The sequence below is a fragment of the Schistocerca nitens genome, chromosome 6, assembly GCF_023898315.1.
Source record: "Schistocerca nitens isolate TAMUIC-IGC-003100 chromosome 6, iqSchNite1.1, whole genome shotgun sequence".
Taxonomy (NCBI): Eukaryota; Metazoa; Arthropoda; class Insecta; order Orthoptera; family Acrididae; genus Schistocerca; species Schistocerca nitens.
In genome coordinates this window covers 511,748,144-511,771,496 of record NC_064619.1, presented here as the reverse complement: position 1 = coordinate 511,771,496, position 23,353 = coordinate 511,748,144, and positions in this window count along the sequence as shown.

The window sequence follows — 23,353 nt, the reverse complement described above, 5'->3', positions numbered from 1 at the left end:
ATCTACTCTGTAGGAATCAGCATGGGTTTCGAAAAAGACGGTCATGTGAAACCCAGCTCGCGCTATTCGTCCACGAGACTCAGAGGGCCATAGACACGGGTTTACTGGTAGATACCGTGTTTCTTGACTTCCGCAAGGCGTTCGATACAGTTCCCCACAGTCGTTTGCGAGGTGCCGGGGCAAGCAGTGTATTTAACACTAAATTCTAGAAGCTACATATGTAAATGATGCTCTAAGCCCCCCCTTTTCTAACTCCGACTTTTGCTGTTGCACAAGGATTAAAAATATACGCGAACTGACTGTAATCAACCCTGCAAGTGGAGTAGAAAAGAGTTTTGCACCTGCAATAATTTAATTTGATAAATAAGTTAAATAAAGGAAGGTTTCATAAACGTAGTGAGAAATGATGGGTTGCTCTACCGATTAACAGAATGAAAGTTCTGTCCAAAATAACAATATGATTTATTACGACTAAGCACAAAATAATAAACAAAAACACATGAATTCTAATTTATGATACATTAAATTGGCTCAAATTGGAAACACAAACAAACGCTGTGAAGGTGAAGTTGTCCCTAAACTAGATCGTGAGGTTTAAGACGAAGTGGTATGTGGAGCCAATTCCTTGCCACTCAAATCTCAAGAGAGACACACAGCTAACCCAACAGTAATTGCTGCTACTCAAGACAGAACAAAGTTAGAAAAGGATGAACAGGCGCGCTCTGCTGAGCTCTGATTATCACCTAGGAAAAATCCCTATCTGCCGGTGCTGTGGACATACATTACCAAACTGTCTTCTTAACTGCCAGAACACGATCTGGCGTACCGCAGGCGAGGGCTGGTTGCTTCGACGTCCTCGACCGAAAGGCGACCGCCGACTCGCCTACAAGAGCACCCGTACAGGCCAAACACAGAACATTCCCGCCCCCACGACAGTGGCCGTGGTTAAACGTTCCAATCAGCAATCGAAAACCGGCGGAAATTCCACTCCATTGCCGGAGCACTACCATTCCACCAATGGAGATTCTTGGCGCCAATTTCTGTGCTGATTTTGCTACGTCACGGCGCTATGCCCTGAGCAAACCAATCACCGTTACTATTTTGCAGAAAGTGCGGGAATTTTCCCGCCACAACTGCCTGGGTACACAAGTCATTCCCACGCCTCGCTGGTAGCCCGCCAGAAAGTGTTTTCGCTAAGTTTCTCCGAAGTAACGGAACCTCTAGCCCAGCCGCTACTTCACACCCCAGCGGGCGTGTCTCTTGACAATGTCGGCGTCTGCAAAGCATTCACTCGACTGCCTCACACACGTCGGCTTAACCCGCCTGTCACCGGACCACCCGGGTGACGAGAGACGCTGCGTGGGAAGTCCGCGTGTGAAGGAATAGCGACTTCCCACCGCATGCAATTAGAGAGGAGAATCGTAAGATAGAAATATGAGAGGGGGCTCATGCCACCTCTCATTGCCCCTACGCCATTTTAGATTGTAATTGGTGAGCGGTTGGCTCACTTAGGAGCAAGGTAGTGAGTCAATCGCCCAAGAACAATCTTAAAAACTGACTCCACATGCCGCACTCTATAAAGAAAATCACTGCAACTGAAAAATGCAGCTCATAGAGGGAGGATTATTTATGATGTAGCCAACTTCACCTTCTTAATATGGAACACTAACACTCACATCACACATCCATACCCAGGGAGCCCCTTCCAAACACCGATTCACACAGACATTCACGCTCTAAATATGGCCCAGGCATCTGAGCCAAATATGGAGCAGTTTATTCTTTACAATCAGAGTTGGAGTGCTCCGCAATTAAATGCCCAAGATGTTACAACAATTTGTGTCATTGAACTAACCTGAACTCACTCACACATGATACTATTTAAGTTAACAATCTCTTTGTGAGCTTTCAGAATCTAATTACAACCTCCGATTCATTCTGTCTCCCTGCAGCAAGAATAACCTTTACAAAATGTTCCCTGAACTGATGGTCCATTCACAATGACAGTGGTGGTATCTGCTTCAGTTTATGGGGACTTCAGGCACACTGTTCGCATACACACAACAATAAATACAAAATACAAAAAAAACATGGTGTGGAGAACAATACAGTAATTTGTAATAAGAATTACAGTGTAAAACACAAACACATACAAGGTATAACATACATTACAAAACCAACACTAGAGAAAGAAATTTAAGAAAGAAAAGAAAAAAAAGGTTCATGGGGCATCAAGTTGTGCGTGCACATTGCACAATGTTCACGACTGTGCTGAGAATGAGGCACTAAATCACATTGTTAGAAATATTCGAAGCACTTCACACATTACACCTTACTGACATCACATAGGGCTAAACGTCGGGTGTTGTTGCTACGTTGTTGCAACGGCAATAGGGTATGCTGGAGCATCTGCAGTACTCTGTTGAGATTGGACCAAGACCCACGCATATGATGACGGCAGTATGGTAGGAAGACACAGTGATAGGCTCTCCTCACGTCGATTAATTGTCTCTGAGGTCTACTTGTTGGGATACATCACTAGTCTAGGCCTCTTCTCTCGCTGGACAGTACTTTGTTTCCCAATATTGCAGTTCAACGAGGGATGATGGCACGTGGAGTGACTCCACAAGTGTGTGAGGTCATCCATACAGGATCGAACTAGGAGCGACGATTGCTAAAACTGCTCTCTAATAGAGAGGAGAAGTTAGAAATGAGACCATACATTTGTTAGTGTGGCACGATACTGCTTTGTGTATGCAGATCGGCCAATGCTAGTGAGTTGTAAAAACCCAAACAGGTGAGTATATAGCGTCCCTTTCTGTCCTGAGGCACATGGGGCGCAGGTTCTGACACGATATGTGATCTTCTTCGTGTACTCACGACAACGTGGTCTGCCGCAGGGAATCCCTCCAAACGGCTGCCGCGTCCGGAGAGCTAGCAGGCTGTCGCGTGTGGGTCGCGTGTCAGTGTCAACGGCCAGCCCCACTTTCGCTTGTGGCCCGGCGAGGGCTGTCTGCCGCCTAATCCCTCAGGTACACGGCCTGGTGCTGTCAGCTTGTAGGACCGGATGCTCTCCCGCCCTTCACGTCAGGTAGCGCGCTGACGCTTTCTTCTTGCAGGTAGCCGATGACCTCCGGCTGGCCCCTGCATTGCCACGATCCCCGTCATCTGCATAATACTTACAAAAATCTTATGCCTAAGTTTTCTCCATGACCTTCTATGTTATAATAAATTTACATCACGATACATTGATGGTCTGTCATTTCAGACACTCTAATTTTAATTTTATAGTTATTTATCTGTAGCTATCATAACAAAAATCATGGAAATAATTTATCTTGATATTTGTGTAGAGACCGATCTCACTATTGTACATGGTGTGTGACGCTATATTGGATGAAGAACTAAATGTGCGGGCCCGCACTAATATTACTATTAATTATATAGATCGACAGTAGACATGCTCAAGAATTAACTACCATATGCCAACGATCTACATTCTATGTCTTCTAAATAAATTATATTATTATGCAGGCTGAAGTTTTACTGAGCTATAAAGAACATGCAACTATCGTACGTTCGAACATGCAACTATTGTACGTTCGCTCGCCGGTCGTCCCTCCACCTCGGGTCTGTGGTTTCATGACCTGAAAAACAACATCCCAACAGGCGCGCCCAAACACAACACTTGTGGTAGAAAACCCCCACAATATTAATCTAGTTATTGTTAAATCCTACAGTTTAACTTATCCTAGTATATCGTACCCTTTTTTTATTTATTTATTTATTTATTTATTTTTACCTTATACAATACTCTTACATAATTCCTGTTACATTGAGATGTCTCGCTGCTCGCCGCTATTGCCGACAGTGATGTGCGCGCCGTACGACATGACCTCCGAGTTTTCATTACGCCTCACTGAAACTCCAGAGACTGGGTTAGCCATGGCTATACACGACAATAAATTTATAGTTGCAACTTCCTTCTCTATGTGATGCGGTTTTCGCGATCAAAGCACACCTTTCCAGAAGCAATGTAATATGACCAAACCAGGACTGGTTCCTGTTGAGGATTCAGTCGCCCAACACACGCCAGCTACACAGTATGTCACGAATATCCAAGTATAAGTCCCTGGTTATTCATCTGTGAGTCACGAGCAGCACGATAAATCCCCAACCAGCACATTGGCATGGTAGGCTTTATGCTCGCATTTCTCTCGTCTAGGGCACCACTGGAGTCAAACGCTCACAGGATCACCCCGACTTGCAAGACAACGATGCTGGCGTAGCTCTGCAAAAAACTATACTGCCCATATTCATCCTCGAAATCACGCAATATACCACAATCTTGCAGTGCACTGACGCGTGCCTGCAAGCATTGGTATGAACGTTTCACGAACTGGTTGTGGCCGCTATGGAGCGTATCACGACTTCTCAGAACGCTGCTAAGAGTACGTTCTTGTATGCGCCCGTTTGTGCGACATCTCGTCACTCATCTTTATCCCTTAACATGGATACCAGATAGGAAAGGACAAAAACATTGCTCATGGAAAGGTAGTCCCTCTTATCGCAACGACAGAGGAGATCCCGAACATAGACAAAAAGTTAACAGCAGTAAATTCTTATGCGAGAAAACGCAGCGTGTTAATACTTTAACAATCTTAATCTTATAATGCAACGATTATTGTTCCCCGAAGAAAGGTTCATATCTTTGCCTATTCTACTATGTACACCACTTAAACTACTATTATTCCACGAACTTCTTTGTGTGAGAGAAGTGGTGGAGTCCTATGGACTAGCGTCAATCTCTTCTTAGACTCCCCCTCCTCTGACGTGCATTAGGATTTGGAGGTCTAATTTCAATCTCCTGGTTCTCCTGTTGTCCTTGATTTCGCTCTCTCCAATTACGGTCGCTTTGCCGTTCGTCATTCCTCCTGTCCCAGATTGCTTGTCTAGATTGACCCTGTTCCCTGACGTTCTGGTTTCCGTGTCTCTGGTTTCCATAACCTTGACTAGCGTAACCTTGATTTCCGTAACCCTGGTTTCCTAACTGACCAGTGCGATTATGCGATCTGTTGTCGTCTTCCCTTGCTGGCCCGTGGTATTTGTTATTTTGCGCCTTCTTCCTGTCCTTTGCGTCTTGTTTATCGAAGACTACTTCGAGTTCGCGCAGTAGACTCTTGAATGCATCTATGTCAGATCCACACTTCCCGACAAGTGTCTGTTGATACCTAACTGGCAATTTCGAAAAGCAAAATTTAATGATTTCTCCGTTGCTATATGGACTATCTAAAAACTGATTCTGCTTGAGTAAATCATCAAAAAATTTGGTTGCGCTCCTATGCCCGGACACTTCCAGTTCAGGACAAAATATTATTTCCTCTTTAATCCTGTCTTGCGTTTCCTTTGACCAGTAGGTCCGCAGGAATGCACCAACAAATTCCTGATAAGTCCGACACGTCGCAGCCACGCCCCGCATCTTTTCCGCTGCTTGGCCTTCGATGTGTCCACACATGAATTCTAATTTTGCCTGGGTTGGCCATGATGCCGGTAATGAATTTGTAAACTGCATCACCCAGCTCTTCGGATGCATCGACCCTCCATTTTCTTTGAACTTCTGGAATTTTAGTATCGACAGGAAGTGATTGTGATCAAAATCCTGTCTGATCCTCGCACTGGTGTTGTCACTCGTTTCCGATACTTGCACGTCTGCTGAGTGTCCTGTTCTATCTTGCTGATAACTGTGATGTGCTACGTCTGTATCACAGTGGAAGTGGCATTCAGCATTCACTCTTCTAAGTGGGCTGCAATTATTGGAGCTATTACTCGCTGATTCTGCGTGTGCATTGTTCGTTCCGCACGCTGTCACTGGGCTAGAGCACGGCGGGCTTTTCCTCGGAGACACAATCCTGTGTACTCCATCATTGGTATCCGAACGCGCAGTGCTCGTGTGCCCGTTTCGCTCTAGTTTCGCTATCCGACTCTCTATTTCTTTCATTCGTTTCGTGATGTTCGTAACCGCAATATTACCTTGAGTCTTTAAGGCCGCTAGGGATTTTGAGTGGACTTGTGTCGCACGTCGCAAGCGCTCTGCGAGTTGAGAAGTTACTCTTGCGATTTTCATTGCCCCTGTTGCTGCAGTTTTGGCTAGGCCTGCTACTTTTTGTGCTACCATTGACATTTGTTTTGCTTCTCCACATTCTTTCTTTATTGTTAATAATTCCCCACGAATTTCCCCTATATGCGAAATTATTGCCTCCGTGTCCTTCTTACGCTGTTCGTCAGCTTCTTCTTTCTCCTTCTTACGTTGTTTCTCAGCTTCTTCCTTCTCCTTCTTACGTTGTTTCTCATCTTCTTCCTTCTCCTTCTTACGTTGTTTCTCATCTTCTTCCTTCTCCTTCTTACGTTGTTTCTCATTTTCTTCCTTCTCCTTCTTACGTTGTTTCTCATCTTCTTCCTTCTCCTTCTTACGTTGTTCATCAGCTTCTTCTTTCATTGATCGTAGGAAGCTCAGTATTGGGTTTACGTCATCTTCTTGATCCTCTTCAAACATGGGCGACGTAACTCTGGACACCTGGGCGCTAGAGCTCTGACGTGACCGAGCTGGCCTCTGTCTGCACTCGTTCGTTTGACTATAAACTTCTGCTACCGTCTCGACCTGTGTGCCTGTCTCTGTTTCATCCTCCAATTCACTATCATAATCATGGCCGCGACGTTGCTCTAAGATCGCGTCCAAATCACCGTGCTCATCAATGACCCTGTCGTCCTGTCCTGCTAAAACTGTGCCCATCTCATCTCTGAACCTATCCTCGTCAGTAACCTGCCTCTTATCCATTATGCTATTCTCTTTTGTTTTAGTTTCGCTCGCTAATAGTCGTGCCTTACTTCTCGTGATCATTCATGAAAAAACAAATTTATCTAAAATACACAGTAAAAATTATCTACTCACTGTAGTTTTACACATAGACATAAAATTTCAACAACGCTGTTCCACCGCTGTAATTAACAACACAATTTGATGTGGTACAGAAACCGCACACAAATCCGACAAAGTGCGATGTGGTACGGACACCACATCAACGAAACACAAAAAAAACAATGAACAAAAAAAATATATACACTGAAAACAAAAACTGTAATCATGCGCCGCTACTTAAAACTAAACGCGGAACTACCAGAAAAAAACAAGTTGGGTATTAATCATTAAAAAAGTAGAGGAAAAAAAATTGAATGTTACTACTAAGAATCCTGTTTGCTTATCAGAGATTCACAGGAAAGATCCGAGGCCAAGGGTCGCCATTTTATGCGAGGTGCCGGGGCAAGCAGTGTATTTAACACTAAATTCTAGAAGCTACATATGTAAATGATGCTCTAAGCCCCCCCTTTTCTAACTCCGACTTTTGCTGTTGCACAAGGATTAAAAATATACGCGAACTGACTGTAATCAACCCTGCAAGTGGAGTAGAAAAGAGTTTGGCACCTGCAATAATTTAATTGATAAATAAGTTAAATAAAGGAAGGTTTCATAAACGTAGTGAGAAATGATGGGTTGCTCTACCGATTAACAGAATGAAAGTTCTGTCCAAAATAACAATATGATTTATTACGACTAAGCACAAAATAATAAACAAAAACACATGAATTCTAATTTATGATACATTAAATTGGCTCAAATTGGAAACACAAACAAACGCTGTGAAGGTGAAGTTGTCCCTAAACTAGATCGTGAGGTTTAAGACGAAGTGGTATGTGGAGCCAATTCCTTGCCACTCAAATCTCAAGAGAGACACACAGCTAACCCAACAGTAATTGCTGCTACTCAAGACAGAACAAAGTTAGAAAAGGATGAACAGGCGCGCTCTGCTGAGCTCTGATTATCACCTAGGAAAAATCCCTATCTGCCGGTGCTGCGGACATACATTACCAAACTGTCTTCTTAACTGCCAGAACACGATCTGGCGTACCGCAGGCGAGGGCTGGTTGCTTCGACGTCCTCGACCGAAAGGCGACCGCCGACTCGCCTACAAGAGCACCCGTACAGGCCGAACACAGAACATTCCCGCCCCCACGACAGTGGCCGTGGTTAAACGTTCCAATCAGCAATCGACAACCGGCGGAAATTCCACTCCATTGCCGGAGCACTACCATTCCACCAATGGAGATTCTTGGCGCCAATTTCTGTGCTGATTTTGCTACGTCACGGCGCTATGCCCTGAGCAAACCAATCACCGTTACTATTTTGCAGAAAGTGCGGGAATTTTCCCGCCACAACTGCCTGGGTACACAAGTCATTCCCACGCCTCGCTGGTAGCCCGCCAGAAAGTGTTTTCGCTAAGTTTCTCCGAAGTAACGGAACCTCTAGCCCAGCCGCTACTTCACACCCCAGCGGGCGTGTCTCTTGACAATGTCGGCGTCTGCAAAGCATTCACTCGACTGCCTCACACACGTCGGCTTAACCCGCCTGTCACCGGACCACCCGGGTGACGAGAGACGCTGCGTGGGAAGTCCGCGTGTGAAGGAATAGCGACTTCCCACCGCATGCAATTAGAGAGGATAATCGTAAGATAGAAATATGAGAGGGGGCTCATGCCACCTCTCACGTTTAATGAACAAAGTAAGAGCATATGGACTATCAGACCAATTGTGTAATTGGATTGAGGAGTTCCTACATAACAGAACGCAGCATGTCATTCTCAATGGAGAGAAGTCTTCCGAAGTAAGAGTGATTTCAGGCGTGCCATAGGGGAGTGTCATGGGACCGTTGCTGTTCACAATATACATAAATGACCTGGTGGATGACATCGGAAGTTCACTGAGGCTTTTTGCAGATGATGCTGTGGTGTATCGAGAGGTTGTAACAATGGAAAATTGTACTGAAATGCAGGAGGATCTGGAGCGAATTGACGCATGGTGCAGGGAATGGCAATTGAATCTCAATGTAGACAAGTGTAATGTGCTGCGAATACATAGAAAGATAGATCCCTTATCATTTAGCTACAAAATAGCAGGTCAGCAACTGGGAGCAGTTAATTCCATAAATTATCTGGGAGTACGCATTAGGAGTGATTTAAAATGGAATGATCATATAAAGTTGATCGTCGGTAAAGCAGATGCCACACTGAGATTCATTGGAAGAATCCTAAGGAAATGCAATCCGAAAACAAAGGAAGTAGGTTACAGTACGCTTGTTCGCCCACTGCTTGAATACTGCTCAGTGGTGTGGGATCCGTACCAGATAGGGGGTCGTGCGGTAGCGTTCTCGCTTCCCACGCCCGGGTTCCCGGGTTCGATTCCCGGCGGGGTCAGGGATTTTCTCTGCCTCGTGATGACTGGGTGTTGTGTGATGTCCTTAGGTTAATTAGGTTTAAGTAGTTCTGAGTTCTAGGGGACTGATGACCATAGATGATAAGTCCCATAGTGCTCAAAGCCATTTGAACCATTTGAACCAGATAGGGTTGATAGAAGAGATAGAGAAGATCCAACGGAGAGCAGCGCGCTTCGTTACAGGATCATTTAGTAATCGCGAAAGCGTTACGGAGATGATAGATAAACTCTAGTGGAAGACTCTGCAGGAGAGACGCTCAGTAGCTCGGTACGGGCTTTTGTTAAAGTTTCGAGAACATACCTTCACCGAAGAGTCCAGCAGTATATTGCTCCCTCCTACGTATATCTCGCGAAGAGACCATGAGGATAAAATCAGAGAGATTAGAGCCCACACAGAAGCATACAGACAATCCTTCTTTCCACGAACAATACGAGACTGGAATAGAAGGGAGAACCGATAGAGGTACTCAGGGTACCCTCCGCCACACACCGTCAGGTGGCTTGCGGAGTATGGATGTAGATGTAGATGTACAGTGAGGTGACAAAAGTCGTGGGATAATTCCTAATATCGCGTCGGACCTCCTTTTGCCCGGTGTAGTCCAGCATGGACTCATAAGTCGGTGGAAATCCCTTGAAGAAATATTGAGCCATGGTGCCTCTAGAGCCGTCGTTAATTGCGAAAATGATGCCGGTATAGCCGGCCGCGGTGGCCAAGCGGTTCTAGGCGCTTCAGTCCGGAACCGCGCGACTGCTACGGTCGCAGGTTCGAATCCTGCCTCGGGCATGGATGTGTGTGATGTCCTTAGGTTAGTTAGGTTTAAGTAGTTCTAAGTTCTAGGGGACTGATGACCGCAGATGTTAAGTCCCATAGTGCTCAGAGCCATTGAACCATTTTTTGTTGCCGGTATAGGATGTTGTGCACGAAGTGACCTCTCGACTACGTCGCATAAATGTTCGATGAGGTTCATGTCGGGGCGATATGGGTGGCCAAATGGCTCTCTAGAACCGTCCAGAATTTTCAAACCAGTCGAGACAAACGGGGCCCAATGAAATGACATCGTTGTTTGGGAACGTGAAGTCCATGAATGACTGCAGATGGTCTCCAAGTGGCCGAATGTAACTATTTCCAGTCAGTGATCACCTTCAGTTGGACCAGATGATGCAGTCAATTCCATGTAAGTACAGCCCACACCTTGCAGCCACCGCCAGCTTGCACACTGACTTGCTGACACATTCGAACCCTACCAGCAGCTCTTACCAACTAAAATAGGGATTCTTCTGACCAGACCACGGTTTTCCAGTCGTCTAGGGCCAAACCGATATGGTCATAAGACCAGGAGAGGCGCTGAAGGCGATGTCGTGCTGTTAGCAAAGGCACTCGCATCTGTCGTCTGTTGCCACAGCTATTAGCGCCACCTTTCACCGCACTTCCTATCGGATCCCAAAGGGATTTTTGCCGTTAGTTCACAGAGTATTGCTTGTCAAAGAATTTTTAACGTCGTCTGCATTGAAACTTCTATGAAAACACCGTTGCTGTGGGTCGTGAAGTGAAGGCCGTCGGCTACTGCGTTGTCCACAGTGACAGGTAATGCCTGAAATATGGTATTCTCGGCACATTCTTGACACTGTGGATCGCGGAATATTGAATTCTCTAACGATGGAAATTAAATGAGCGTTGGGCGTCATAGGCCGGGAGGCCCATGACGGGGCAGGTCCCGTCGCCTTGGTGCAGGTCTTATTACATTCGACGCCACATTGGGCGAACTGCGCGCCGGATGGGGATGAAATGATGATGAAGACAACACAACACCCCAGTCCCTGAGCAGAGAAAATCCCCGACCCAGCCGGGAATCGAACCCGGATCCCTTAGAACGGCAGTCCGTCACGCTGACCATTTTTTTTTTTTTTTACGATTTCTGAAATGGAGTGTCGCTTGTGTCTAGAACCAACTACCATAACGCGTTCAAAGTCTGCTGATTTCCGGCGTGCAGCCATAGTCACGTCGGAAATCTGAGTACAAATGACAGCTCCGCTAAAGCACTGATCTATTATACCTTGTGTACGCGATACTATCGCCATCTGTGTTTGTGCATGTCGTCATCCCATGACTTTAGTCACGTCACTGTACGTGTAGAAGTAGAAATTTTGCTGATCACCCTCGTTGTCTGCAGAAAGTTGTACAGCAGTGTAACTGGAGAGACCTGTGTCTTGCAGAGCGGCGTGGTCGGTGGTGATCTCGCTGGCGCTAGTGGCAGTGGCGCTCCTGCTGCAGCACAAGTGGCGCCATCACTTGGCCATGGGGGCCACCGTCACATCACTGGACACGGCAACGATGCCCATCTACCAGCTGCCGTTCCCTGCTGTCAGCGTCTGCCCCATCAACAAGGTGCATCGCAGCCATGCCCGGAGCCTGCTGGAGAATATGTTAGTACTGAATGAGATTTTCACTCTGCAGCGGAGTGCGCGCTGATATGAAACTTCCTGGCAGATTAAAACTGTGTGCCGGACCGAGACTCGAACTCGGGACCTTTGCCTTTCGCGGCCAGGTGCTCTACCAACTGAGCTACCCAAGCACGACTCACGCCCCATCCTCACAGCTTTACTTCTGCCAGTACCTCGTCTCGGTCCAGCACACAGTTTTAATCTGCCAGGAAGTCTCTTATCAGCGCACACTCCACTGCAAAGTGAAACTCTCATTCTGGAAACATCCCCCAGGCTGTGGCTAAGCCATGTCTCCTCAATGTCCTTTCTTTCAGGACTGCTAGTTCAGCAAGGTTCGCAGGAAAGCTTCTGTAAAGTTTGGAAGGTAGGAGACGAGGTACTGGCATAAGTAAAGCTGTGAGTATGGGGCGTCAGTCGTGCATGGGTAGCTCAGTTAATAGAGCACTTGCCCGCAAAAGGCAAAGGTCCCGAGTTCGAGTCTCGGTCAAGCACACAGTTTTAATCTTTCATGAAGTTTCATATTAGTACTGGTCGGCCTTCTTATATCTGCTTGTTTTGAGGAGCGTTGTTGCAACTACATCCCACATCTGGTGTTGTTGTTGTTGTTGTTAGGTTCAGGCCAGAGACTGGTTTGATGCAGCTCCCCACGCTACTCCATCTTGTGCAAGCCTCTTCATCTCCGAATAACTACGGCAACCTACATCCTTCTGAATGTGCTTAGTGTATTCATCTCTTGGTCTTCCTCTACGATTTTTACCCCACACGCTGCCCTCCAGTACTAAACTGGTGATCCCTTGATGCCTCAGAAGATGTCCTACCAACCGATCCCATATTCTAGTCAAGTTGTGCCACAAATTCCTCTTGTCCCGAATTCTATTCAGTACCTCCTCAATAGTTACGTAATCTACCCTTCTAATCTTCAACGTTCTTTTGTAGCACCACATTTCGAAAGCTTCTATTCTCTTCTTGTCCAAACTATTCATCGTCCATGTTTCACTTCCATACATAGCTGTATTCCATACAATCCTTTCAGGAACGACTTCCTGACACTTAAATCTATACTCGATGTTAACAAACTTATTTTCTTCAGAAACGCTTTCTATGCCATTGCTAGTCTACATTTTATATACTCTCTACTTCGAACATCAGCAGTTATTTTGTTCCCCAAATAGTAAAACTCATCTACTACTTTAAGTATCTCATTTCCTCATCTAATTCCCTCAGCATCACCTGATTTAATTCGACTACATTCCATTATCTTCGTTTTGTTTTTGTTGATGTTCACCTTATATTCTAATTTCAATACACTGTCCATTTCTTTCAGCTGCTCTTCCAGTTCCTTCGCTGTCTCTGACAGAATTACAATGTCGTCGGCAAACCTCAAAGTTTTTTTTTTCTTCTCCATAGATTTTAATTCCTACTCCAAATTTTTCTTTTGTTTCCTTACTGCTTGCTCAATAAACATCTGAGATAGGCTACAACTCCCTTCTCAACCACTGCTTGCCTTTCCTGCCCCTGCCATCTGGTTTCTGCACAAATTGTAAATAGCCTTTCGCTCCTGTATTTTACCGCTGCCACCTTCAGTTGGTGTTAGAAACTCGTATACCTCCACTGACAAAGAAAGCGTACACTCAACGGGTCAGTGACTTTGCTCCTGCTGTCTGACATCCTTAGATGTAACAAACGCTGTTTAGTACAGGGCTATTCAAAAAGAAGGATCAGATTCCATACATTTATTGCTTCCAAACTGCGAAATATAGCAACACCTTTCCAATATTCCTGGAGGGAGAAAAGTTCAAATTGTTATGCATTCAATGGGAACACTATGTGTTACACGACAGATATCAAAACGGTGGCTCATTTCCTGCCACAAACGAAGCAGTTGGTCTCTCGTTATCGAATTCACAGATTCCACAATGCGATGTCGCAGACTTTCAGGAGTTTAAGGCTTAGGGGGGTAAATACGCGGTCTTTCACGTAACCCCACAGACAAAAGTCACAATATGTAAGGTCTGGAGGCCAGGAAGATCGTCGGCGATTAAGTTCATCTTCTGCTACTCCTCTTCCAGTCCATTGGCCTGGAATGGTGTTCAAATGGTTCAAATGGCTCTGAGCACTATGGGACTCAACTGCTGAGGTCATTAGTCCCCTAGAACTTAGAACTAGTTAAACCTAACTAACCTAAGGACATCACAAACATCCATGCCCGAGGCAGGATTCGAACCTGCGACCGTAGCGGTCTTGCGGTTCCAGACTGCAGCGCCTTTAACCGCACGGCCACTTCGGCCGGCAGGAATGGTGTTATTCAGGTAACGCCGGACGTGCTTTTCTTGAAGGGTCGATAATTTCCATCGGACGATGACGTGCAGCTGGCAGTTACGGACTTCTTCAGGCAGCAGGACATGGTGTTTTAGCAGCGTCACCCTGATGCGTTTTGTTTTCATCCAGGTAAACTGTGATTGCTATTTTTGTGGTCTTTAGTCAGAAGACTGATTTGATGGCGCTCAACATGCTACTCTACCCCGAATAACTACAATCTACATCATTTTGAATCTGCTTACTGCATTCACCTCTTGGTCTCCCTCTACGATTTTTACCCCCCGCATTCCTTTCCAACAGTAAATTAGGGATCCCTTCTTCTAGTTAAGCTGTCCCACAGTTCTCTTTACTTCCCAGTTTTATTTAGTACTTCCTCATTAGTTGCGCTATTTACCCGTCTTATCTTCAGTATTCTTCTGTACCACCCCATTTTAAAAACATCTGTTCTGTTCATCGTCCACGTTCACTTCCATACGTGGCTACATTCCAGACAAATACATTCAGAAAAAACTTCCTAACCCTTAAATCTATATTCGAGGTTAACAAATTTCTCTTCTTAAGGAACGCTTTTCTTGTATTTGCCAGTCAGCATTTTATATCCTTTCTACGTCGGCCATCATAAGCTATTTTACTGCCCAAATGGCAATACTCACCTACTGCTTTAAGTCTCTCGTTTCCTAATCTAATTCCCTCATCATCACTGGCTTTATTTGACTACATTGCATTACCTTCGTTTTGCTTTTGTCGATGTTCATCTTATATTCTATTTCCAAGACACTGTCCATTCCGTTCAACTACTCTTCCAAGTTCGTTGCTGTCTCTGATAGAATTACAATGGCATCAGCAAACCTCAAAGCTTTTATTTCTTCTCTCTAAGCTTCAATTCCTTCGCCAAATTCTTAATTGGTTTCCTTTATTGCTTTCTTAAAGTACAGATTGAATAACATCGGGGATAGGCTACAACTCTGTCTAACTCCCTTCTCAACCACTGCTTCCCGTTCATGCCCCTCGACACTTATAACTGCCACCTGGTTTCTGTACAAATTGTAAATAGTCTTTCACTCCATGTATTTTACCCGTGCCAACTTTACAATTTGAAAGAGAGTTCTCCAGTGAACATTTTAGAAAGCTTTCTCTAAGTCTATAGTTGCTATAAATGTAGGTTTGCCTTTCCTGAGCCTATATTCTGTGAGAAGTCGTAGAGTCAGTATTGCCTCGCATGTTCCTACATTTCTCTGGAATCCAATCTGATCTTCCCCGAGGTGGCTTCTACCTCTTTTTCAATTCTTATGTAATCAATTCATTTCAGTATTTTGCAACCATGACTTTCTAAACTGATAGTTCGGTAATATTCACACGTGTCAGCACCTGGAGAGAAGGATGATCTTCACTATGCAGGGTTAAATCTGACTTTGGCACAGAAAGGGGTAAATTATGCTGCCACAAAAGTCTTTGGTCACCTACCAAACAGCATCAAAAGCCTGACAGATAGCCAACTAACATTTAAAAATAAATTAAAAGAATTTCTAGATGACAACTCCTTCTACTCATTGGCTGAATTTTTAGATATAAATTAAGGTAAAAAATACCTTAGTGTCATGCAATATTTTGTGTAATGTAATATCTTGTACAGACATCTTTTATTAACCTGACACGTTCCACATCATTACGAAGTGTCGTATTCATGATCTATGGAACAAGTATTAATCTAATCTAATCTAATCTAATCTAATCTGCTTTCTTTGGAATTGGAAATATTGCGTTCTTTTTGAAGTGCGAGGATATTTCACCTGTCTCACACTTTTTGCTAAAGTTTAAGATGACAGTATATGTGAAGAGGTGCACCTTCATCGTGCAAATAATGTGAAGAAAAATCAACGCATTCCGTTAACTTCCCCATATTCTGGCCCACTGTTCTCGACAATTCTTTTTGATACATCCGTATACAATGTCTAGGTTAATATATTTCAAAATATTAATTTGGAAGTTTGTCCTTCAAAACCAAATCTTTAGCCTATGTCTAATACATTATTTCTTTAAATTTGGTGCCGGCCGGGGTGGCCGAGCGGTTCTAGGCGCTACAGTCTGGAACCGCGCGAACGCTACGTTCGCATGTTCAAATCCTGCCTCGGCCATTGATGTGTGTGATGTCCTTAGATTAGTTAGGTTTAAGTAGTTCTAAGTTCTAGGGGACTGATGACCTCAGAAGTTAAGTCCCATAGTGCTCAGAGCCATTTGAGCCATTTTAAATTTGGTACTTGACAAACGGGAAATTCTTTTGGACTTTTGTCATTTAACTGCAGCATGGAATTGCAAACAGTAACAAAAGCAAGGTATTCTACCTGTGATGCAATATGAAGAAAATTACAGCATATACGCATATCCCGTGCCCAACGAAACAACGTGTATTAGAACCGAGAAAGACTGCCATAATAGTGGAACTTTTTTATCATCATTCGTACCATCGACGGTAACACATTCATAATGTGGCAATGTAGTTAATTTAGGTGCACACAGTAAAATAACCGAAGGAAAAATGCTCCTATCGGAGCACAAAAAAGACGAATGTGCTCCTGTTTAAAAGACTCTGACTAAAAAGTGGGGTACCAACTGTCTCATTCTACCTTCCTCACCAACTTCAAAAGTTTTCCCAACCATTTTGGCATGTGAACATATTCGCACTCCTTTTATAATGCAGCTCACCTCGCACTCCCACAAGCTCCTCTGTTACTCGCTCACATCCATTAGTCTGTCGCTGTAAGTCGCTCATACATATCCACTCCCACTTCTCACTCAGTCACTCACTCGCTCATTCAACCCAACTCATTGTCTTTATCTCTTTGTATCTGTCTGTCATTTTACCCTTAGTCACAGTCACAGTTTCCTTCATTCTGTCCTACTACTACTGTTTCCTCCCGCTGTCATTGTCACCGCGCGACTGCTACGGTCGCAGGTTCGAATCCTGCCTCGGGCATGGATGTGTGTGATGTCCTTAGGTTAGTTCGGTTTAAGTAGTTCTAAGTTCTAGGGGACTGATGACCTCAGTAGTTAAGTCCCATAGTGCTCAGAGCCATTTTTCATTGTCTCCCTCTTGCTCTCTATTACAGCCACTGCCTGCCTCATTCATTCCTTTTCACTGCTGCTGTCTCTTCTCAGTGTCACTATCTGTCTCTTCCTCGTTCTATTGTCATAGGCTCTGTCACTCATTATCATTGGCTCTCAACCACATCCACTTCCTTCTTTCCTTTATTTCTCTCCCACTGGAACTGTCTCCTTCGCACTTTTCCTGGCACTGTTCTGTCACTATCTACTATGTTCCACTGCCATTGTGTCCCTCTCTTTCTCTCACACTTTCGCTTACTTCTTCAATATTTCCATATCACAAGCAATTTCTACTATCTTCCAGTATTTATTACTTTTCCATCTATTTCCCACTGCAACTCTCTCCGTCTCTCTCAGCATAAAAGGGCTCGCATATATTCGAGCACTAAAATTTTTAGGAAAAATTTTAAATGACGAAGGCAGAATGAGGCAGCTGGAACCTCACTTTTCAGTCAAAGTCCTTTAAATAACAGCATAAGCGCCTTTTGTGTGCTCCGATAGTAACATTTTTTCGCTGGTTCAATTGAGCACGTGTGCAAACTCGGTATAATGACCTCATAATGGTATTTAGCTACCAACTGAGCCGATTTCGAAACGCTTCTGAAAATGAATTTTGAATTCAATTGCAGAAAATCCAAATTTTTAGACTCAGGGTGCTATACGACGTGGAAATATTGTCATTCTTACTGCTTGCACGTATTTTGCAATGATGACTATTCAAAGTACAGAAAAGACTTAAAAATGTTACTACATGACATGATGCACTTTGAAAATTTTACGAGAACGAGCGACATGCTTATATGCTTTTTTTCCATGAATTATTTCGAATCACCAGCAGGATCAGTGAATCGCAAGCTTCAATTAGGACTGAAAAAATATTTAATACCGGAGGTGTATTAAGCAACTACATTTTACTCTGACCTACATTAGCGCACAGACATTGCGCTAGGACCACATAACACAGCTTTTGGCCTAGATGATAATCCTAATTCGGAGAGGAAGGGAATCCATAAGTTACTTCATATATGCCATATCCAGCTGAAACCACTCATGGGCGGATGATTAGATCTCATAGAGCCACCAAACTGCAGGGATGCTGATTGTTACCTTTCACCTGATGTTCCAAGTAACCCTAGATTTATTCTATGCGATTAACATCGAGTAATTTAGTTGCCGACTCCAGATGCTATAAGGTGCCTGATTTTTTTTTTGTCAAACCAAGAACATATGTGTGCGTTCCTGTGAACACGGTCTTGTCATCTTGGGAGGTGGGAGTGTCCACAACATAAAGTTACTCATTATGAAAATGTAGAAGTAAAGTTAATAATTGATCACTGAGAATGTTTAACTTCTGGATCATGTTCACGATAATGTGAATGAGAGGGTTAAAGTCATGTTATGAAAAACACCCCCAAAACATCACACAACCGCCTACCGCAGAGTTACACTCTCCGCACACTATGTGTTAAACGCCTCATTGGGCTGCCAGAACACTCGACGCCTTGTATTATTTGAAAAGAGTCACTTGTTGGACCACACTACACACCTTCAGTCAACTGCTGTCCAGTTTCTGTGGTTTGAAAAGATTGAAGACGTGCAGCCTTATGTCCCGCTTTAAGGAACGGCCTTTTACAAGGTACTCGACTCCAGAAGTCTATTACATGCAGTTCTCTTCCCACTGAACGCTCAGAAACTGGTTGAGACAGACCTGCATTCTCTGAGAGCAGCAATTCCTGACGGGGTTTGAAGCCGACTGTCACTGCCAAGGTCCCCTGTCCCCACCGCTTAAGATATATTTACGGCCGCCATTCTTATACAGGTTACATGACTGGACGTGGTACACCATTCCTTGTAGACAGCAAAAAATCAGGTAACTTCATTCACGGCGAGGTGATAGGAAAGTCATAACACGATTGCTCCTATCTACCACTCTCTCAAAATCTCTACATTGACCCATCTTAATGCACTGATTCCCTACAACCGAATAGTATAATTATACTCATCACTTGACTCCCATGACTTACCTTATATCGGACTGTAAACACGACATGTTTGCTTCACAGGTATCTACCTGAAGGTATGAGCCTGGACCAGGGAGTTCAGGAACTGGGAAAGCTCGTCGAACTGATCGAACCACGAGAGAAGGATATCGACCACCTGAGGTTGGCCCAAGCCATCCTGGACCTTAACAACGTGTCTCTGGACGTCTTCATGAGGAAGGTGAGCTATTGTTAGGAGCCAACAAGAAATAATTTCGGCGAGTGATTTACTTCTTGTTCGGATTACTTCAGCCTGAGTCTTACAGTTATCTTCTAATCAACCCATGGGTATGCGGCAATCTGACCTCCCATTACATCTACAAAAAAGATATTCTGTTTGTTAGACTTACCAGTATAAAGGCAGCGAGAAAGACATTTAAAATTCTTAGCTTGCTCTATTCTGGGGAAGGTTAGGGGACAGAGGAGTGATGTAAATTATATCACTGTGAAAGTGAAGTAGGTTATCGTGGCTAGTGGTGGAGATGAGAACTGGGTTAATAAAGTGCTGAACAACCACTCAACAGTTACTAATTAAAAATACAACGGTGGCTAGCAATCAAAATTTAAATAATTTTCTGACACAGCAGTTAAACATTAGACAGTTTACAATGAATGGCTTGTTTCACTCCCTTGAAAGAATGTTCCTTCGCTGGTAGCAGTCTACCAATACTTAGGGTCTTTCGCAACCATTCCCAAAATGTAATATACTGTACAGCAGATACTTTGATGATCCAGAAAATAAATGAAATTAGGATTTAGCCGAGACAGGAGGTTATATAGACCTACTAACAAGGGAAAGGTCTAATCTGACTTGTCGAAACATGTCCTGAAAATTTTTATACCGGAAGAATACACCGAATGAAACAATCTTTCAAAATTTTGGCTACTAAAACGCACTACAAGTATCTCTTGAGATATGAACCGTGTAAAGCTGCTCGTGAGAGGCAATGTACTGTTACCGATGAAGATCGACTAGACTTGTCCCTCCAAATAGCAACTGAGATAAACATTGCTGGTTTCAAGGCTTCTTCGATCTGGTTAAGCATGTTCAAGAAATCGTACAGTACCGGAAGTCCCAAGTCACAAAATAACGATGTTTACTTCGAGTAAAGATGTAGAGGAGATGCCATTAATTCGTAGCTGGCGAGAAGACGAAGGCTGCTATTATTCCTACATCCGCCGCGTCTAGTTTGCACAGTTTCACTACGTCCAGCATCTATAATTTTTTTTCGCCACACTAGTGAGAGCGAGAACTGAGAACAATGCAATCTGTTCTCGTAATACTATAACGTACGTATTCTAACCTCTCTGAATGCCTATTTAATTATTTGTCCATATCGAATGAGAGCTCTATTTTCAAATTATGAAGTCGTATTGCATACCCCTGTAATAGCACATTTTCTACCCTGGTGGTACGTCAATAGTATCGAGTGCTTCAGTTACTTTCTTTCAACTCCTGATGAGACTAAGGTTATCTTAATTTTAGGGGATCGTTTGTCGTAGCCGCACAGATGTATTAAATCTTACTTGACGAATTTGAGTGTTAACACAACAAATAATGAACATATATTTAAAAAACAGAAAATACTCTTATTCTGACCTTGTCGTCTGTAAGTTTAGTCGATGAACATTTCTCTCTCAAGAAGAGTTCGCTCTAAATGAGTCTTCAAAAAACTGAAATTATTTGTTTTGCAGCAAGAGAAGGCGCTTTTTATGTATAATACAAATAGTTCTGTGCTTGCTGCGGAGGATGGCCACGCAAACAAACTCGTTAAACTGAAATTAGTTTGTTAATAGTCGAACAGTTTTGAAAATACATAGCATTCCTTAGTCATGTCAAATGGTACTATGTTCATTTTAAATAAATATTTGCAAATAAAATAGAATGGCCACAATATCCATCGCTTATGGGGAAGAGAATTTAAGTGAATTTCCCTCAGGAGGATACTGTAATTTTTATACGCGTTCGAGCCTATGTCTATAATTCATTAATAATAGAGAGACGTAACACGTTTTAAAAGACTGTAATATCGACAGAAGGTTGTCGAAAACTTCAGAAGAAAGCTAATACTGATTCGAGAGAGAAAGGGCTGCAAAGCTTTTGTTTAAGTTGAACAATGTATTCAGAGACTATCAAGAAATAGCAAAAACTTTCATCTTTAAAAACAATTGCGAGTCAGCTGCCCAGAGATGCTAACGCCACATGTCTGCAGCTGAAAATTCCTTTTCTGTAGTGATAATTCCCTCGCTTAGCCTTCAATTTCCTTACTTCTTATCTGAAGTCAAATTCCAATTTAATACATATTCATTCTCAGGTCGCGGTTATAGCTGACACATGGTCGTATTTTGCAGTCACAGTAGTTGTACACTGTAATGATATTCGAACTGTGGCACTAAGAATAACGGAGTCTTACTAGACGGCTTATTCATTTCATAAGAGATACTTCGTTTCGTTTCAGTACTGCGCAACACTCTAGCGCTAAGAAAGACACTACAGTGTTAAACAGTCCCACGTAGAAAAAACTTCTTGTTCGTGACTCGGAAATGACTGTGCGAGTTCCTGAAACTAATCGTGGAGCAGAAGCTGCTACGTTCCACGTGTGTGGGTCCACGGATTGTTAGCGGCAACTGGTTGTGTTTAAGGCTGGATCAGTCTCTGTACATGTAAGTTCGATGGATGTCCATTTGCATGGGATCACTAATTACATGATAAAGGGGGTGGATATTACACTGCTAGAATGTCACACTGGTGTGGTGTTATAGGAAACGCAATAAGTCTGTCAGTTTAACATCACTAATATGCCGCCGTGGATTAGTGAAACATTCATCGATGCATTCTGGGCGCGGTTCCCAGGTGTACCCGGTGGTATCCCACTGCAATAGTATGACATCAGCGAATATAAACGTCTGGTGAGGCATACTTTTGTGTAGACCTAATATTGAGACACTAAATGAAGCATTTCCTATCGATTTTAATGTATTGTGTCAGAGAAATATTCACACATCTTTGAATGAGCACCTAGTGGCCTTTATATGTCGATGAAAATACATCAACGAATCTTCTCCTATTCCTTGACTAAGCTGCATACAAAATATTGAAATGTCCATGCACAGCACAAAGCTCAAACATGCTATAGACGCTTTTCTTTTTCTATCATACAGTCAGCGAAAAAATGTTCCCCTACTTTGAGGGAAAAGAGTTATACGTTTAGTCCATATTCAGTACGATAAAAAAGCAGAAAGTCTAGTTCCAAATGTGTTGCGTTAGTGCGGAATCTAGCGGAAAGACAGCTAAAGAAGATTTTGAAACATTGTTTCGACATGAATTTGTAGAATTGATTAACGAACCCAGTTCCTTGTTCAGTGTTAGAATGGTCAAAAGAAAGAATCTATTTGGTTGACGAAGAGATAAAAACCACGATCACTATTCCTGGAGAAAGGCCAATTACTGTACAGGTATTTTTCCCCGAACTGAGCATTTGTGTCATGTGAATCCACGTAGTCAGACTTTTTTCGAACTGAAGATTTATGCCACACAAATACTTATTTTTACCAAGCATGACTTCGAAGTTTCTTAAACTAGAATTTATGATACAATGTCCGTAACAAAACCCTTTGTACACTTTGGATCAACCTGATGCTGAATTCTTTAAAGCAGTTACTATACATTCGGAAACACAAAGTCGTTATTGTTCATCTTAAATCAACAAAGCCTACATCGTTCTTATAAACATGTTTGCCATTGAGTTACATTGTTGTACTGTGGATGACTACATGTTCAGGATGGGGAAATTGACCCTCCACCTACCCCCGTTGAACTTGAAGTTCACTTTTTATTCATATATTGAGTGGATAATCGTCAATTTTCTGGGGTGCAATAAGCTTTTTTGTCACCTATAGGATGTAGTTTTTATGGTACGACGTTTCTCGAAACTGGCAAACTGATTTTCAAAAAAATAACAATTTTAGAGCTTTGCCGCTCCCCCTGGAAAAATTTGTGCGGAAACCCGTTTACATCTATGTCCACACACTGTACGTCACGCTGTGAAACACGCGCCAGTCTTGTCTTCGTGAGCCCCGCGGCAGCGATACGTAGGAGGCGGTAGCATATTCCTAGGTTCATCCTT